General features: G+C 43.3%; 1 pseudogene; it reads right to left on the reverse strand.

Moving 5' to 3' along the window:
• Positions 1–336: 336 nt before the first annotated feature.
• On the reverse strand, positions 337–708 carry LOC142437470 (large ribosomal subunit protein eL36 pseudogene; annotated as a pseudogene).
• Between the last annotated feature and the right edge of the window lie 14983 nt (positions 709–15691).

Below are 15691 nucleotides of genomic sequence, written 5' to 3' on the forward strand. Positions count from 1 at the left end.
GTCTATGGTGTTGGAGTAGAACAGTCATAACAGAAATCACTGATCTGCCTAACTAAAATATTGACTAGTGGACTTTTCACAGAAACCCCCCCCTCCCCCACATTTGTGTCTCTTTATCTAAACCATTCCAAAAACCGAGGGAGATTGTATTACTTACCCAAGCTAATCAACCCCACCTTTAGCTATATTACGTCAAAATTCATCATTATTTGATTAAATACCTACAGGATAGAGTCCAAATCCCATCCTGGACTAAACCCACTTTCCCATCTTCTCTCTCTCTCTTAGTCACAAGCCAGCAACTTTGAACTTCTTGCTGCTTTTCTTTTCTTTTTTTTCTGGAAAGACTTTATTTTGGGGGTGGGGAGAGGGGGGCACGGCACTCAGTCCTTCTTGGCAGCGGCCTTCCTCATGGCGGCCAGCACGTTGCTCAGCTCCTCTCTCTTCCTCTTGGCCCAGATATGTGTGCCCACCCGCTTCTTGATGTACTTCAGTGCCCGCTTGTCCTTGGAGACCTTGAGCAGCTCCATGGCCCTTCGCTCGTATGGTGCGAAGCCGCACACCTCCGGATCATGTCCCGCACGAACTTGGTGTGCTTGGTGAGGCGCCCGCGGCGGCGGCTGTGCCTCGGCTTGCTCACGTTCTTGGTCACCTTGTGGCCCTTGTCGAGGCCCACGGCCATAGGGGAGCGCACAGCCATGGCTGCGACTCTTCTGTGGGTGCCGCGGCGGAAGGGTTGCTTTTCTTACATGCTGTACAACTTAGGAATTCCTGTCTCTGTAGAGAAGCTTTCCTTCCCATGAAAAGTAGCTTCCTTCATAAATACTCAAGATTAATCTAATGATCTCCTTGATGGAGTGTTCTCTGACTTTGTTAGGCAGAGTTAATAATTATAGGTATTTATTGAGCATTTTCTCTGAGCCACATTAGGCTAATTTTGTTGCATATTATACTTTATGACAATACTAGGAGGTAAGTGCCACTTACTTATGTCACTTTCAAGGCGACATTAGGTAGGTCATGTTCTTTTTTTTTATTAAAGTACTTTAAAAGGTTTTTAAAACAATCATTTTATTGGGAGATTGTACCACTCTTATTACAACCCATGCATCCATCCATTGTGTCAAGCACATTTGTACATTTGTTGCCATCATCATTCTCAAACATTTTCTTTATACTTGAGCCCTTGGTTTTAGCTCCTCATCTTTTCCCTCCCTACCTGCCCCCACTCCCTTGATAATTTATAAATTATTATTTTGTCATGTCTTACACTGTTCAATATCTCCCTTCACCCACTTTTCTGTTGTCCGTCCCCCAGAGAGGGGTAATATGTAGATCCTTGTGATCTGTTTCCTCCCCGCCCCCCACCTTCCCCCTCACCCTCCTGGTATTACTACTCTCACCATTGGTACTGAAGGGATCATCCACCCTGGATTCCCTGTGTTTCCAGTTCCTATCTGTACCAGTGTGAATCCTCTGGTCTAGCCAGATTTGTAAGGTAGAATCGGGATCATGATAGAGGGGGGGGTGGGGGGTGGGGAGGAAGAAGCATTAAAGAACTAGAGGAAAGTTGTATGTTTCATCGTTTCTACACTGCACCCTGACTGGCTCATCTCCTCTCCGTGACCCTTCCATAAGGGGGTGTCCAGTTGCCCACAGATGTGTTTTGGGTCTCCACTCTGCACTCCCCCCCATTCACAATGACATGATATTTGTGTTCTTTGATGTTTGCCTATCGACACCTTGTGATCACACAGGCTGGTGTGTTTCTTCCATGTGGGTTTTGTTGCTTCTCAGCTAGATGGCCGCTTGTTATCTTCAAGCTTAAAGACCCCAGACAGTATATCTTTTGATAGCCAGGCACCATCAACTTTCTTCACCACATTTGCTTATGCACCTGCTTTGTCTTCAGCGATTGTGTTGGGAAGGTGAGCATCATGGAATGCCAGTTTAATAGAAGAAAGTGTTTTTGCGTTGAGGTAGTACTTGAGTAGAGGCCCAATGTCCATCTGCTACCTTAATATTAAACCTATAAATATATATGCACATAGATCTAGTTCCCCATCATCATATATAAATATAGTTACATATGTACATGCCTATATTTAGACCTCTATAAATGCCCTTTGCAGGTAGGTAACTTTCAAGGGGACACTAGCAGATATAGAATTTAGATTTTTATAGATCCCCAAGTGAGTCTTATGTACATTCAGTATATATGGGATCAAAAAGCAAATTCTCAGCAGGGGTTCAAAGCAGAATGAACCAGGTTGAAGCCCTGATCATTAGTCTCTTCTGGATTAAAAAAAAAAATCTCACTTTTTTTCCAGTTTCAGGAAAGGAGGGCTACCCTAGGTTTTAGGGACTTCAATCCTTTCAGCTTTCCCTTTTCTATTATAATGTTAGGTCCTATTTCCATCTTTTTTGGAGGATATAGGAAGATAATTGTACAGTATTTGGAAAATGCTTTGGGACAGTCAAGATCAAAACCACACACAAAAAATTCAGTCTTATCAAAGTGAAAGGTATCTCTCTGCTGGTGGCAGGGGGGAGGACGGACAGAATGAGCTCAGTTCAATCTTTCCGTAGGCGTCCCTTTGTTATGTAGCCCCTGATTTGTGGTCAGGTGCCAAATGAAATAGTCATATAAGTAATAATGTAAAACAATGCACTTACATATAAACTATTCAGCTTTCATTAGGATGGTAACGGCTCAGTTTAGGTTTATGAATGGTGGTAAGTAACTCCCCCAGAGATATTTCCATCTTTCCTTCTTTATCTTCATTGAATGCAGAGTGAGGACAAAGGAGACAGCCGTCCTTCGTGAGAAGAGTGTTTCCCTCAGAAGCCTCCCCTGATTTTAAATGAGGTGTTACAAGGAAAGCAACAAGCCAAGGTCCCCTTTCAAGATTGGTACTTTAGAAATACTCTTCTTTCGTTTTCTCTGAAGGGTCTTGATTTCCTGTTTTCTTGTTGTTAGATGCCATTGAGTCAGTCTCGCTCAATAATGATTTTATACACAACAGAATGAAGCCTGCCCAGTCCTGTGTCATCCTCATTGTCCTTATATCTGAGCCCATTGTTGCAGTCACGGTATTAATCCATCATGAGGGCCTTTGCAGGACAGTGACCTACCTGCAAAGGGCACTTATAGAGGTCTAAATAAAGGCATGGGCATATGTAAATATACTTACACATGGTGATGGGAAAATAGATCTATGTGCCCCTCTACTTTACCAAGTAGGATGTTCTTCTCCAGGGACTGGTCTCTCCTGACATATGTCCAAGGTATGTAAGAGGAAGTCTCGCCTTCATTGCCTCTAAGGAACAATTTGGACATACTTCTTCAAAGATTGGTTGGTTTGTCCTTTTAGCAGTTCATGGTATGGTCAATATTCTTTTCCAGCACCACAATTCAAATGCATCAATTTTCTTCACTCTTCTTTATTCATTGTCCAACCTTTACATGAATAAGACACAATTGAAAAGACCATGGCTTGTGTCAGGCACACCCTAGTTCTCAAAGTAACATCCTTGGTTTTCAATACTCCAAAGAGGTCTTGTGCAGCAGATTTACCAAATGAAACACATCTTCTTTTTAAATCATTTTATTAGGGGCTCATACAACACTTTTTACAATCCATACATATATCATTTGTGTCCAGTACATTTGTACATATGTTGCAATCATCATTCTCAAAACACCCACTCTCCACCTGAGCCCCTGGCATCAGCTCCTCATTTTCTCCTCCCTCCCCCTCCCCCTTGATAATTTATAAATAATTATTATTTTATCATATCTTACGCAATCCGATGTCTTCCTCACCCAGTTCTCCGCTGTCCGTCCTCCAGGGAGGAGGTTACATGTAGAACTTGTCATCTGTTTCCCGTTTCGCCCTCACCCTCCCTCCACATTCCCGATATTGCCACTCTCAACACTGATCTTGAGGGGCTCGTCTGTCCTGGATTACCCGTATTTCCAGTTCCTATCCGTCCCAGTGTACATCTCCTGGTCCAGTCAGTTATCTAAGGTAGAATTGGGATCATGATAGTGGGGGTGAGGAAGCATTTAAGAACTAGAGGAAAATTGTAGGTTTCATCATTGCAACACTGCACTCTGACTGGTTCGTCACCTCCCCGCAGCCCTTCTGCAAGGGTTCTGCAAGGGGATGCCCAATTTCCCTCAGATGGACCCTGGGTCCCCACTCTGCACTCCCCCTCATTCACAATGCTATGATTTTTTTTGTCTTTGATGCCTGACACCTGTCCCTTCTATGTCTTTTCATCTCACAGGCTGGTGTGCATTTTCCATGTGGGCTTTGTTGTTTCTCATTTAGATAGCCCCTTGTTTATCTTCCATCCTATGGGACCCCAGATTCTATACACTTTGACAACTAGACACCATCAGCTTTCTTCACCGCACTTGTCCATGCACCCACTTTGTCTTCAGTGTTCACGTTGGGGTAGGCTGGTGTGCTTCTTCCTGTGGGCTTTGTTGTTTCTTAGTTACATGGCTGCCTGATTATCTTCAAGCCTTTAAGATCCCTGATGCTATATAATTTAATAGCTGGGCACCATCAGCTTTGTTCCCAGCTTTTGCTTATGCACCCACTTTGTCCTCAGTGATCTAGTCGGGAGAGGCCAGTGTGCTTCTTTCATGTGGGTTTTGTTGTCTCTCAGCCATATGACTGCTTGTTTATCTTCAGGTCTTTTTTTTTTGGTATGAACATTTAGAATATTTTTTGGAAATTTATATCTTCAGGTCTTTAAGACTTCAGGTGCTATATCTTTTGGTAGCTGGGAACTATCAGTTTTCTTCACATTTGCTTGTGCAACCATTGTCTTCAGTGACTTCAGGTGCTATATCTTTTGGTAGCCGGACACCATCAACTTTCTTCACCACATTTGCCTGTGCACCCATTGTCATCAGCGATCATGCCAGGCAGGTGAGCATCTCAGACTGCTGAATTGTTAGAACAAAGTGTTCTTGTGTTGAGGGAGTACATGAGCAGGGGTCCACTGTCCATCTGTTTCCTTAATACTAAACCTATAAATATATGTACATAGATCTATTTCCCCCTCATCATATATAAATATATTTACATCTTTATATGTCTATATTTAAATCTCTATGACTACCCTTTGCCTCCTAGTTCTTTCCTCTCCTTCTTAGTACTTTCCTCTTGTCCAACTATTATGTTCTGCTTTCATTTGGGTTTTAGGAATTCCTCTCGGTTACATTGCCCTTGATCCAGCCCTGCCAGACCTCCCACACCCTCCTTGAGACTGATTTTGGATTACTTGTTATTCCCTTGTCCCTGGGCTTTTTAACATCCTCTTCTTTTCCCCCGCCACCCCTACCCCCATGTTCCCCAGAACTGTCATCCTATTGTTCTCTCTTCTGGCTTGTTTATTCCGCCTATCTCTTCCAGGTAGACATGCTATGTACTATCACAAGATTGAGTACCATGAAGCAACAACAGAAAATAAAACAATAGCAACAACAACAACAACAACAACAACACACACAAACGTATGAATAGTTCAGGGTCTGTTTGTTTTCCTTCACAGGTGCTTTCCAGTCAAGTCTGATGGGGTGCCATGCCCTGGCACCGCCTCTGTCCCTGGGGACTTCATCGCTCTGCTTCCCCCGCTGCTCTGCTGCATGCCCCCAGGAACTGGCTTCAGCATGGTGAGCTCATGGCAGGCACAATTCCCACTGTGTGTCTCTAGTGTTGTCCCCAATGGTGCTATGGCTCAATGAGGAACGCTGTGTCCCATGGTGGGGCTCGCCCTGTGGTCATCTCTGCATTGCTTTTCTGAGCAGGAACATTGTCCTCAGGACTTGATGGGCCAGGATGTGCGTCACTCTTTTTCCCCCTATGCCCCTTCATTGGCTCCTGTGTGCTCTGACCAGACCAGTCCCTCTTCCCCTCTTCTTGAGCTGTAGAGTCAGTGCTGTCCTCTGAAGCGAATTCTTCTTGGGGGGAGGGTGGTGCTGTCCACTTAGTTGATAATGTGGCCAGCCCCTCAGGCCTCTCTATCAGTTCCCTGCTTCATGTCAATGTGTTGCGTTCTTGTCTTGGAGCTCCGGGTTGAAATCTTGTCTCTCTTTCCCTGTGGAAACACACTCAACACCCTCCCCGTTTTAATGGGCTACCATATGTATCCCATGTGTACACATCTTTTTTGAAAGTACTTTTATTAGGGCCTCTTATATCTCTTACCACAATCCATACATTCCTCCAGTGTGTCAAGAACATTTGCACATATGCCGCCATCATAATTTTCAAAGCATTCTCTTCCCACTTGAGCCCCTGGTATCAGCTCCCATTTCTTCCTGCTCCCTCCCCCACCCACCCTCTCTCACAAACCCTCGATAAGTTATAGATTATTTTTTCCATATCTTACGTCATCCTTCATTGTCCCTCACCCACTTTTTTGTTAGTCATCCCCCTGGGAGGGGATTCTAAGTTGATTCTTGTGATCGATTCCCTCATTTAATACATACCAAAGACTGCAATCCTTGATCATCATCAGGAAGTGTTTTGATTCCTCCTTATTTTCAGCAAGCAAGGTTGTGTCATTTGCATATTGCAGGTGGTTAATAAGCCTTTCTCCAATCCTGATGCTACATTCGTCTTCATATAAGTCAGCTTCTCTGTTTATTTGATCAGCATAGAGATTAAGTATGGTGAGAGCATACAGCACTGACACACACCTTTCCTGTTTTAACCCATGCAATATTCCCCTGTTCTGTTCATACAACTACTTCTTGGTCCATGTACAAGTTCCACATGAGCACAATGAAGTGTTTGGGAATTCTCATTCTTCTCAAGGCTCTCCATAATTTGTTATAGTCCACACAGTCGAATGCTTTGGTCAAGAAGGCACACGTAAACTCTCTGCTGTGAGCCAAGAGCCATCTGCTATCAACAAGGATCTGTCTTTTTCCATGTCCTCTTCTGAATCTGGCCTGAAATTCTGGAAGCTCTAAGTTAATGTACTAGCACAGGTTGTTTGATGACCTTCAGCAACATTTTACTTGCACGTGATATCAGTGATATTGTTCTACAACTTGAGAATTCTTTTGGCTCACTTTTCTTTAGAATGGGTCTAAATATACAACATTTACAGTCAGTTGGCCAAGTGGCTGTCTCCCAATATTCCTGGTATAGACAAGTAGGCGCTTCCAGTGCTTCATTTGGATGGGTATTCCGTCAACTCCTGGCGCCTTTATTTGTGTAATGCTTCATTGCAGCTTGAAATTCTTCCTACAGCACCATTGGTTCTTGCTCATAAGCTACCTCTTGAAATGGTGGAATGTTGACTAGTTCTTGATAAGTGACTCTCTGCATTCTTTCTATCTTTTTTGGATGCTTCATGCATCATTAATATTTTGCTCATAGAATCTTTCAATATTGCAACTTGAAGCTTGATTTTTTTCTTGAGTTCTTTCAGTTTAAGATATACCGAGTATGCCATTCCCTTTTGGTTTTCTAATTCTAGGTCTTGCACATTTCATTATGAGATTTGATTTTATCTTATCTCTGACATTTTCTTTTTGTTGTTGTTTTCTTTCTTTCTTTTTTTTTTAAAACATTTTATTAGGGGCTCATACAACTCTTATCACAGTCCATACATATACATACATCAATTGTATAAAGCACATCTGTACATTCTTTGACCTAATCATTTTCTTTTTTTTCTCCTCTTTTCTTTTTTTTACATTTTATTAGGGACTCATACAACTCTTATCACAATCCATACATATACATACATCAATTGTATAAAGCACATCCATACATTCCCTGCCCCAATCATTCTCAAAGCATTTGCTCTCCACTTAAGCCCTTTGCATCAGGTCCTCTTGTTTTCCCCTCCCTCGCCGCTCCCCGTTCCCTCATGAGCCCGTGATAATTTATAGACTATTATTTTGTCATATCTTGCCCTATCTGGCGTCTCCCTTCCCCCACTTCTCTGCCGTCCCTCTCCCAGGGAGGAGGTCACATGTAGATCCTTGTAATCAGTTCCCCCTTTCCAACCCACTCACCCTCCACTCTCCCAGCATCGCCCCTCACAGGGGACAGCACCGGAGACACAGTGTGTGAATTGCACCTGACCTGATCCCAGCACACCGAGGCAAAGCACTGGGGGAGTGCAGCGGAACAGCAAGGGAATGGAGTGGCAGGGTCCCCAGGGAACGCTGAAAGTGGACTTTGGGGCCAGGGCGTGGTGCCCCAACAGACTGGAATGGAAAACGCTCCTAAGGGCCAGCAAAGGATCCCTGAACTAACTACAAGCTTTTCTTTTGTGAAGTGTTTTGTTTTGTTCTTTGTCAGTGGTTTGTTGTTGTTGTTTTGTTGTCTGGTTGTATACTGTTGCTTTGTTTTCCTCTGTCTTGTTTTCGTGCATGTTAGTGACTCCAGAGGTCTGTCTGAATAGGACAGGCTGGATGAACTATCTGGAGGAAAAACAACGGGACCGACAGTTCCGGGGGGACTTGGGCTGGGGGGGGGGTAGGGGGGGTAAGGAAGTGGTGTTAACAAATACAGGGGCAAGGGAACAACATGGGACCCCAAATGGTCGAGAGGGGGGAGTGGCAGGCCTGGTGGGGAATGATCTGGAGGTCTATCTCTGACATCTTCTGTTCAGCTCCTTGCTTTTGTCTTTTCTCCCATTTGCGTTAGTTCCTGTGTGATTAAGAACAGGTTTCTGAGTCTCTTCTGACATCTACTTTGATCATTTCTTCCTTTCTGTCTTTTGAATGACCTTTTGTTTTCTTCATGAATGATGTACTTGATGTTCTCCCATAGCTCATCAAGTCTTCTGTCATTAGTGTTCAATGACTCAAATCTGTTCTTGAGATGTTCTAGAAATTCAGGTAGGATAGATTCAGGGTCACATTTTGGCTCTCATGGACTCGTTTTAATTTTCTTCAGCTTTAACCTAAACTTACATATGGAAAATTGATGGTCTGTTCTGTAGTCAGTCCCTGGCCTGGTTTTAGCTGCTGATAGTGAGCTTCTCCATTGCATCTTCTCATAGATGTAGTCAATTTAATTTCTGTGTGTTCCATCTCAAGAAGTCCATGTGTATAGTCACCTTTTGTGTTGTTGAAAAAAGGTATTTGCTATGAACAAGTTGTTGGTTTTGCAAACTTCTATCATGTGAGCTCTTGTTTAATTTCTGTCACCAAGTTCTTATTTCCAACTACTGTTCCTTTCTCTTTGTTTCCAACTTTTTCATTCCAATCTCTAATAATTATTAATGTATCTTGATTGCATGTTTGATTAATTTTCAACTGAATTCATTTATAGAAATGGTAGAAATCTTCAATTTAATCATCACTAGCTTTTGTCATTGGTGCATAAGTTTGAATAATAGTTGTGTTCCTTGGATTTCCTCCAAGGTGGATAGATATAATCCCATTACAGAAAGCATTGTACTTCAAGATTGATTTTGAAATGTCCTTTATGACAATGGATATAATACCATTTCTCTTGGTTGTGTTATTTCCAGCATAGTAAATCATTTGATTTTCTGATTCAAAATGGCTTGTACCAGTCCATTCCCGCTCATTAATGCCTAGGATATCAACATTTATGCATTCCATTTCATTTTTGATGACTTCCCAGTTCTGATCAGTGGCCTAATTTTGCAGCTGTTGTTCTCACCTTGAGTTATGTTCCATCAGCAAATGACCCTCCCAAAGACTCCCCCCACCGGCTTTACCCCACTCACATCATCACTGTCAACTCCACTCTAAGAAAGTGGCATCTCCTCAATGACATGTTGAGTGCCCTCAGACCTGAGGGGTCCATCTATGGAACTATCTCTGACAATTTTCTCCTTTCATTCATAAGACTTTCAGTATTTGGCAACGTTTTGATGCTATAAATAAAATCTTCATCAGCTACTTCCTCTTTTTGTCATTTACTCTTAGTGTGGAAGCTCTGCCAAAACCTCTTCACTTGGGTGACTGAGTGACATGCTTCCAGCATTACATGCAAGACACCACAGTATGACAGATTGGCAGACAGTGGTGGCCTGTTATGTGTATGTATGTATAAATATGAAAGATCATTTTACTGAGAGCTCCTATAGCTCTTATAATAATCCATACATAAATTGTATCAAATATACTTGAACATATGTTGCAATCATTATTTTCTAAATATTTATTTTCTAAATATTTAATTTGAGCCCTTGGTATCAGCTCCTCTTTTTCCCCTCCCTCGCCCCTCCCACCCTCGTGACCCCTTGAGAAATTATAAATTATTATTATTTGTATATCTTCTACTGACTGCTGTCTCCCTTTCCCCCATGGTTTCTGTTGTTCATCCCCCTGGAGGGTGTGTATGTGGTGGTTATGCATTGATCATTATGATCAGTTCCCCCTTCCTCCCCTACTCTTCTCTCCCCTCCTGGTATTACTACTCCCAATCCTATTCCTGGATTCCGTGTGTCGGGAGCTCTCATCTCTTATATGTTCCTGTGCACATGCTCCGCAGTGAAAGACAGGACTGGACTAATGATAGAGGGGGGGGGGGTTAGGAGGCCTCAAGGAATCAGAGGAATATTGTGTGTTTCATTGGTGCTATACATTTCCCTGGTTGACTCATTCCTTTTTTTGTGACCCTTCTGTGAGAGGATGGCCCATTATCTACATAAGGATTTGGGTCTCTGCACCAACCCCCCTCGTTCTCAACAAGATGTTTTTGTTGTTGTTGTTTGTTTGTTTTGTGTCTTCTGATGCCGGTTACCCATCGATGCCTGATGATCACACAGGCTGGTGTGCTTCCTCCATGTGGGCTTTGTTGCTTCTCTGCTAGATGACTGCCTGTTTACTTTCAAGCCTTTAAGACCTCAGACGCTATATCTTTTGATAGCTGGCCACCGTCTGCTTTCTTCACCACATTTGCTTATACACCCATTTAGTCTTCAGCGATTTTAACAGGAGGGTGAGCATCACAGAATGCCAGGTTGTTAGAACAAAGTGTTCTTACATTGAGGGAGGGTATACTGAAGTATATTTTATTTCATTGCAATAATCAAACTTTTATCAATGAAGATTTAACACCATGATTGAGAAATTGTCATAGGGTTAGTCCCTTATTTTCAAGGGGTTAAAACGTTAGAAAATGACTATAACACACACACATTTATATGAAATATATGACCATCCATCATCTTGTCAATGAATCTATGAATCCATCCATCTATCAATTCACCCATCCTTCCATCCATCTATTATCTTTTCAATTACTTCACCTATCGTTCATTCTTTCCATCCATTTATTAAGGTTATGCTGTTCTCGGTTACACTTTGGGCTGCTACCCACAGGTCGACAGTTTGAAACCACCATGTTCTGTGCAGGAGATAGATGAGGCTTTCTATTCCTATAAAGTTATAGCAGTGTAAACTCACAGGGACAATTCTACCCTGTCCTTTGGGTTGCTAAGAGAATTGACTCAATAGCAGTGAGATGTTTTTGTTTGTTTTGGTGTTGGTTCTGGGCACCACTGCTGTGTTCTGCATAAGATGAATACTGCCGCTCACCCATCAGCTTTTACAGGGAAGTTCCGCTCTACCTTCTCTCTGGCACCTTCACCACGAGAAATATATTTTGCTTTCTGCCAATAATGATTGGAGCATTAGTGTTCCATCAAAAACCTTTATTTAATCCTTTTCGTGTAATAGATGCTCTTTTGAGCATTGGGATTTAGACAGGGCACAGTCCCCACATCAAGTTGCTCCCAACCTATAGGGCGGCATAGAGCCCTGTATTGTTTAGCATGGTTAATGAGGCAACAAGGAGAGGATGGGTCTTAGAAGAGGGAACCCACTCAACTTTAGGGGTGGGAGGAGTAGCATCCTGGAAGAAATGAAATGGGGGGCAGCAGTCACTAAACCTCCGAGAGCTCTTGCTGCATCCAGAGTAGTCCAGAACACGGGGTGAGTGAGGACGAAGTCAACTCAGAGTCTCTGATGCTCTGTTGATGACTCAGGATTCAGGGGACTGCAGGAGTTAGGGGCTGTCTCTGAGGCACTCCCAGCATGTTCACAGCTCCGAGTCAAGGTATCTAAGAATCACCTAGAGTCGTATGGTGCATGTCAGCCTCTGCCCAGCCGCTACTTCCTGCGCTCTCATGTTCCTCCGAGACCCCCCAACACTGGCTTATCATTATGCCTGCAACTACATAAGGGATAAAATGCTCATCCTCCTCTCTTACCTCCCACCTAGTAGAGTCTCAAAACAATAATTATCCCCGGATGTGTCTGAGCAGCACTTTGGAAAGATGTGGATTTATCTGCTGGCTCTTAGGGTGGGATGAAACTGCATCAGCTTTTTTTCCCCTTCTTTTTTTCAAACGTTTTATTAGGGGCTCATACAACTCTTATCACAATCCATACATACATCAGTTGTGTAAATCACATCTGTACATTCATTGCCCTCATCATTTTCAAAGCATTTGCTCTCCACTTAAGCCCTTTGCACCAGGTCCTCTTTTTTCCTCTCCCTCCCTGTTACCCCCTCCCTCATGAGCCCTTGATAATTTATAAATTATTGTTTTGTCATATCTTGCCCTGTCCAACATCTCCCTTCACCCCCTTTTCTGTTGTCCGTCCCCCAGGGAGGAGGTCATATGTAGATCCTTGTAATTGGTTCCTTTTTTCCAACCCCCTCTCCCTCTACCCTCCCAGTATCGCCACTCACACCCAGCATCAGAGTTTCTGGAAAAGAACTGGCTAGGTGCGGCCGCAACCATTCTCACGGGGCGCTCTCTAGCAGGGCCGTGTTCTGGCTGCTGGAAGCAGCAGGAGATCCAAGGCAAAGCATATGACAACATTGTCACCAACGCCACCTGGGAAAACTCTAGGGGCAAGAGTGAAGACTTGTTTTCTCATGTAGGTTTGATGTGATTTTACTGCCTATCTCTTAGGGGGTTGCGAGGACAAGCAGTATGATGTATAAGAAAGTGGATGAAACAGTTTGTCAGAGTCCCTAGTATGAAATTCCTGCCATGTTTCCTGGTACTCAGAGAGCATGGAGACAGCTGTAAGTGACAGGGGTCGGGGCCAGTTCCAGCTGACACAGAATCATCTCTGGCATTTCTCTGTGGGTTTCCCCTTGGTTTATATTTGGGATTTATGTCCCTCCACCCCATCCCCAATGTCTCTACAACCAGTGATCACAGCGTTTGTGAATTATGGAAGGGGCTACAAATGTTTTTACTCTTCCATGAAATGAACATTTCTGCATAGGGACTTGTAGTGGGGAGCGGGGGAGGAGCAGCTCTTCTGAAAGGGTTCAAGTTGGGATGATGTTAACTTGAGTTCTCCAGACCAAGGGCTCCACTCAGGAAATTTAAAAGTGATATGGAGCCAAAATAGTGTGCTTTTCTCCCTAGGAACTAAGGTTTTCAAGAGCACTTATAGGACTTGTATGCCGAATAAGCATTATTCAAAATGTAATCAAAACGCAATTTTAATTTTTGGCTTGTCCAACCCGTTTAAGATGGATTCAGTGGAATTCATAACTCTTGGCCTTGGATGAGAACCTTGGCAGACTATCATTTTTCTGTTTCTCTTCGGAAGCACAGAGTCTGATGGTTATGACCCATTTGTCAAGTTGCATGTTGCTGTAATGCTAGGAGTTATGCCACTGGCATTTCAAATACCAACAGTGTCACCTATGGAAGACAGGTTTCAGTGAAGCTCCCAGACTAAGACAGATTCAGAAGAGAGACCTGGTGATCAACTTCTATAAATCAACCACTGAAAATTCTGTACATCACAGCAGAATATTAACTGATGTAGTTCTGAAAGATGATTTCCTTACATTGGGAGACACTCAAAATGCACAGTGGCTGTAATAATGGATGTCCAGTGCAGGCATCATTGGAAATTGTTTTGTTCTATTGTACATGGGTTACAATGAGTTGGAACCAACTTGATGACTAACAACAGAACAGCATGTGTCAGAGGAAACCAGCCTCCAAAAATCAAAGAGCCAGTAGGTGTAATTGTTCAGCGATAATATATAAAGATTATTGTAAAGTCATAGAGGATAGGAAAGAGAGGAGAGAGAGTAATATAGAGGAGTCAGACCCATTGGCATGTTCACCTCAGTTCCTCTTGATGGACCATGAGGAACTGGGAGGAGAGTGAGCCTTTACTTACTTGGGATATTTATAGGTAGCCACAAGACATGCATATTCAGTAGTTACATACATCACAAAGAGGGTGGAACTACATCAAGATCCCTGAGCTCATAGGTGAGGAAACCGAATACCTGCATTGGGAGAAGGGATGGGGCACATTGGGAAGAGAGAGCAAAAGTATGTCTGCTTCTATTGGGAAATGAAATCAATCATGTGCTCACTTTAAGGCAGCATAGCTGGTAGGGGAGAATCTGTGGGAACGGTATTTAAAGCAGGATGATACACTTGGTCTTTACCTCTAACTTACCGAAGTGGAGGCTCTCCTATTATGGAATACTAGATTTCCAGATTCCCTCTTTTATAAGTTAGGGAACATAGTCCTCATCATAAGGCCTTCAGTGTTGGTTTCCCACATGCGACTATCTAGGCCAAACTATTAATCCAGATTCCAACTTTAATGCCCCATTTTCTCCCCTCTTCATCTTAGTGCTACAAAGAGAGTGGGTGTTTTCCTGCTGTGGAGCCTCCTCCGCACGCCCACCTTTCTCCAAGGTTGAAGCTGAGGTGAGAGGCAAGGAAAGGAAGGCCATTGTAGAGTGGGCAAGTGGTGAGCGGGGGCCACCTTCTTGGAGCCTGGTGAGGGTTCACATTGACCTTTCTCTTGGTGGGTATTTCTGTAGGTCTACCTTCCTTATCTCAGGCAGAAGCATTTCTCCCCTGGGTGACCATTTGGGAATTTTCCTTCCATCCCTAGGTTTTACCTTTACTTTCTTCCTACTGTGGATGCTCTGCTTCTCCGGGTGGCCCTACTGGTTAGGGTTCCAGATGACCCTTTCCTGGCTCCCACCTGCTTTGGTGCACATCTTGTCTAACCCTTTTGTGTTGCTTGTCTGATAAACTTTGGAATGGAGCTTGGTCCTAAGTCAGGTGCTTGCTCCTGGTAGAACCAAAGCAGTTAGTTGACCTGTTCAGTAGTTTCCTGTAGGTGTTTTAACTAATTACCATAAACTGGGAGTCTTATAGCAAAAAATTTTGTTTTCTCACAGTTCTGTGAGCCAGAAGTCTGAAATCACTTTCACTGTGCTAAAATCAAGATACTCACAGGGCCTTATGCCCCCTGGAGGCTCTAGAAGACAATCTCTGTTCCTTGCGTCTCCTAGTTTTTGGTGGTGATCTGCACTCCCAGGCTCATGGCTGCATCTCCCGAGTGTGCATGAAATCTTGCTTTGTGCCTTTCTTTCATAGGGATACATCCAATAACTTTAGGTCCCATCTGGATAACCCAGGAAAATCTCATCTCAAACTTTCAATTTAATTACCTCCACAAAGAGGTCACACTCACAGGTTCAGGGGGTTAGAACTTGGACCCATTATCAGTCAACCAAGGCTTCATTCAGATCCTCTGCATCCTGGCTTCAAAAGAGGCCCCAGGCTTTTGTTCCTTTAGCTAAAGGGATTCACTTAAAAAAATTCTTGTTTGAAATGAAATTGTATGTCTACATTTCATACTACAGACTCCAAG

Source organism: Tenrec ecaudatus, chromosome 1, assembly GCF_050624435.1.
Source record: "Tenrec ecaudatus isolate mTenEca1 chromosome 1, mTenEca1.hap1, whole genome shotgun sequence".
NCBI classification, from domain to species: Eukaryota; Metazoa; Chordata; class Mammalia; order Afrosoricida; family Tenrecidae; genus Tenrec; species Tenrec ecaudatus.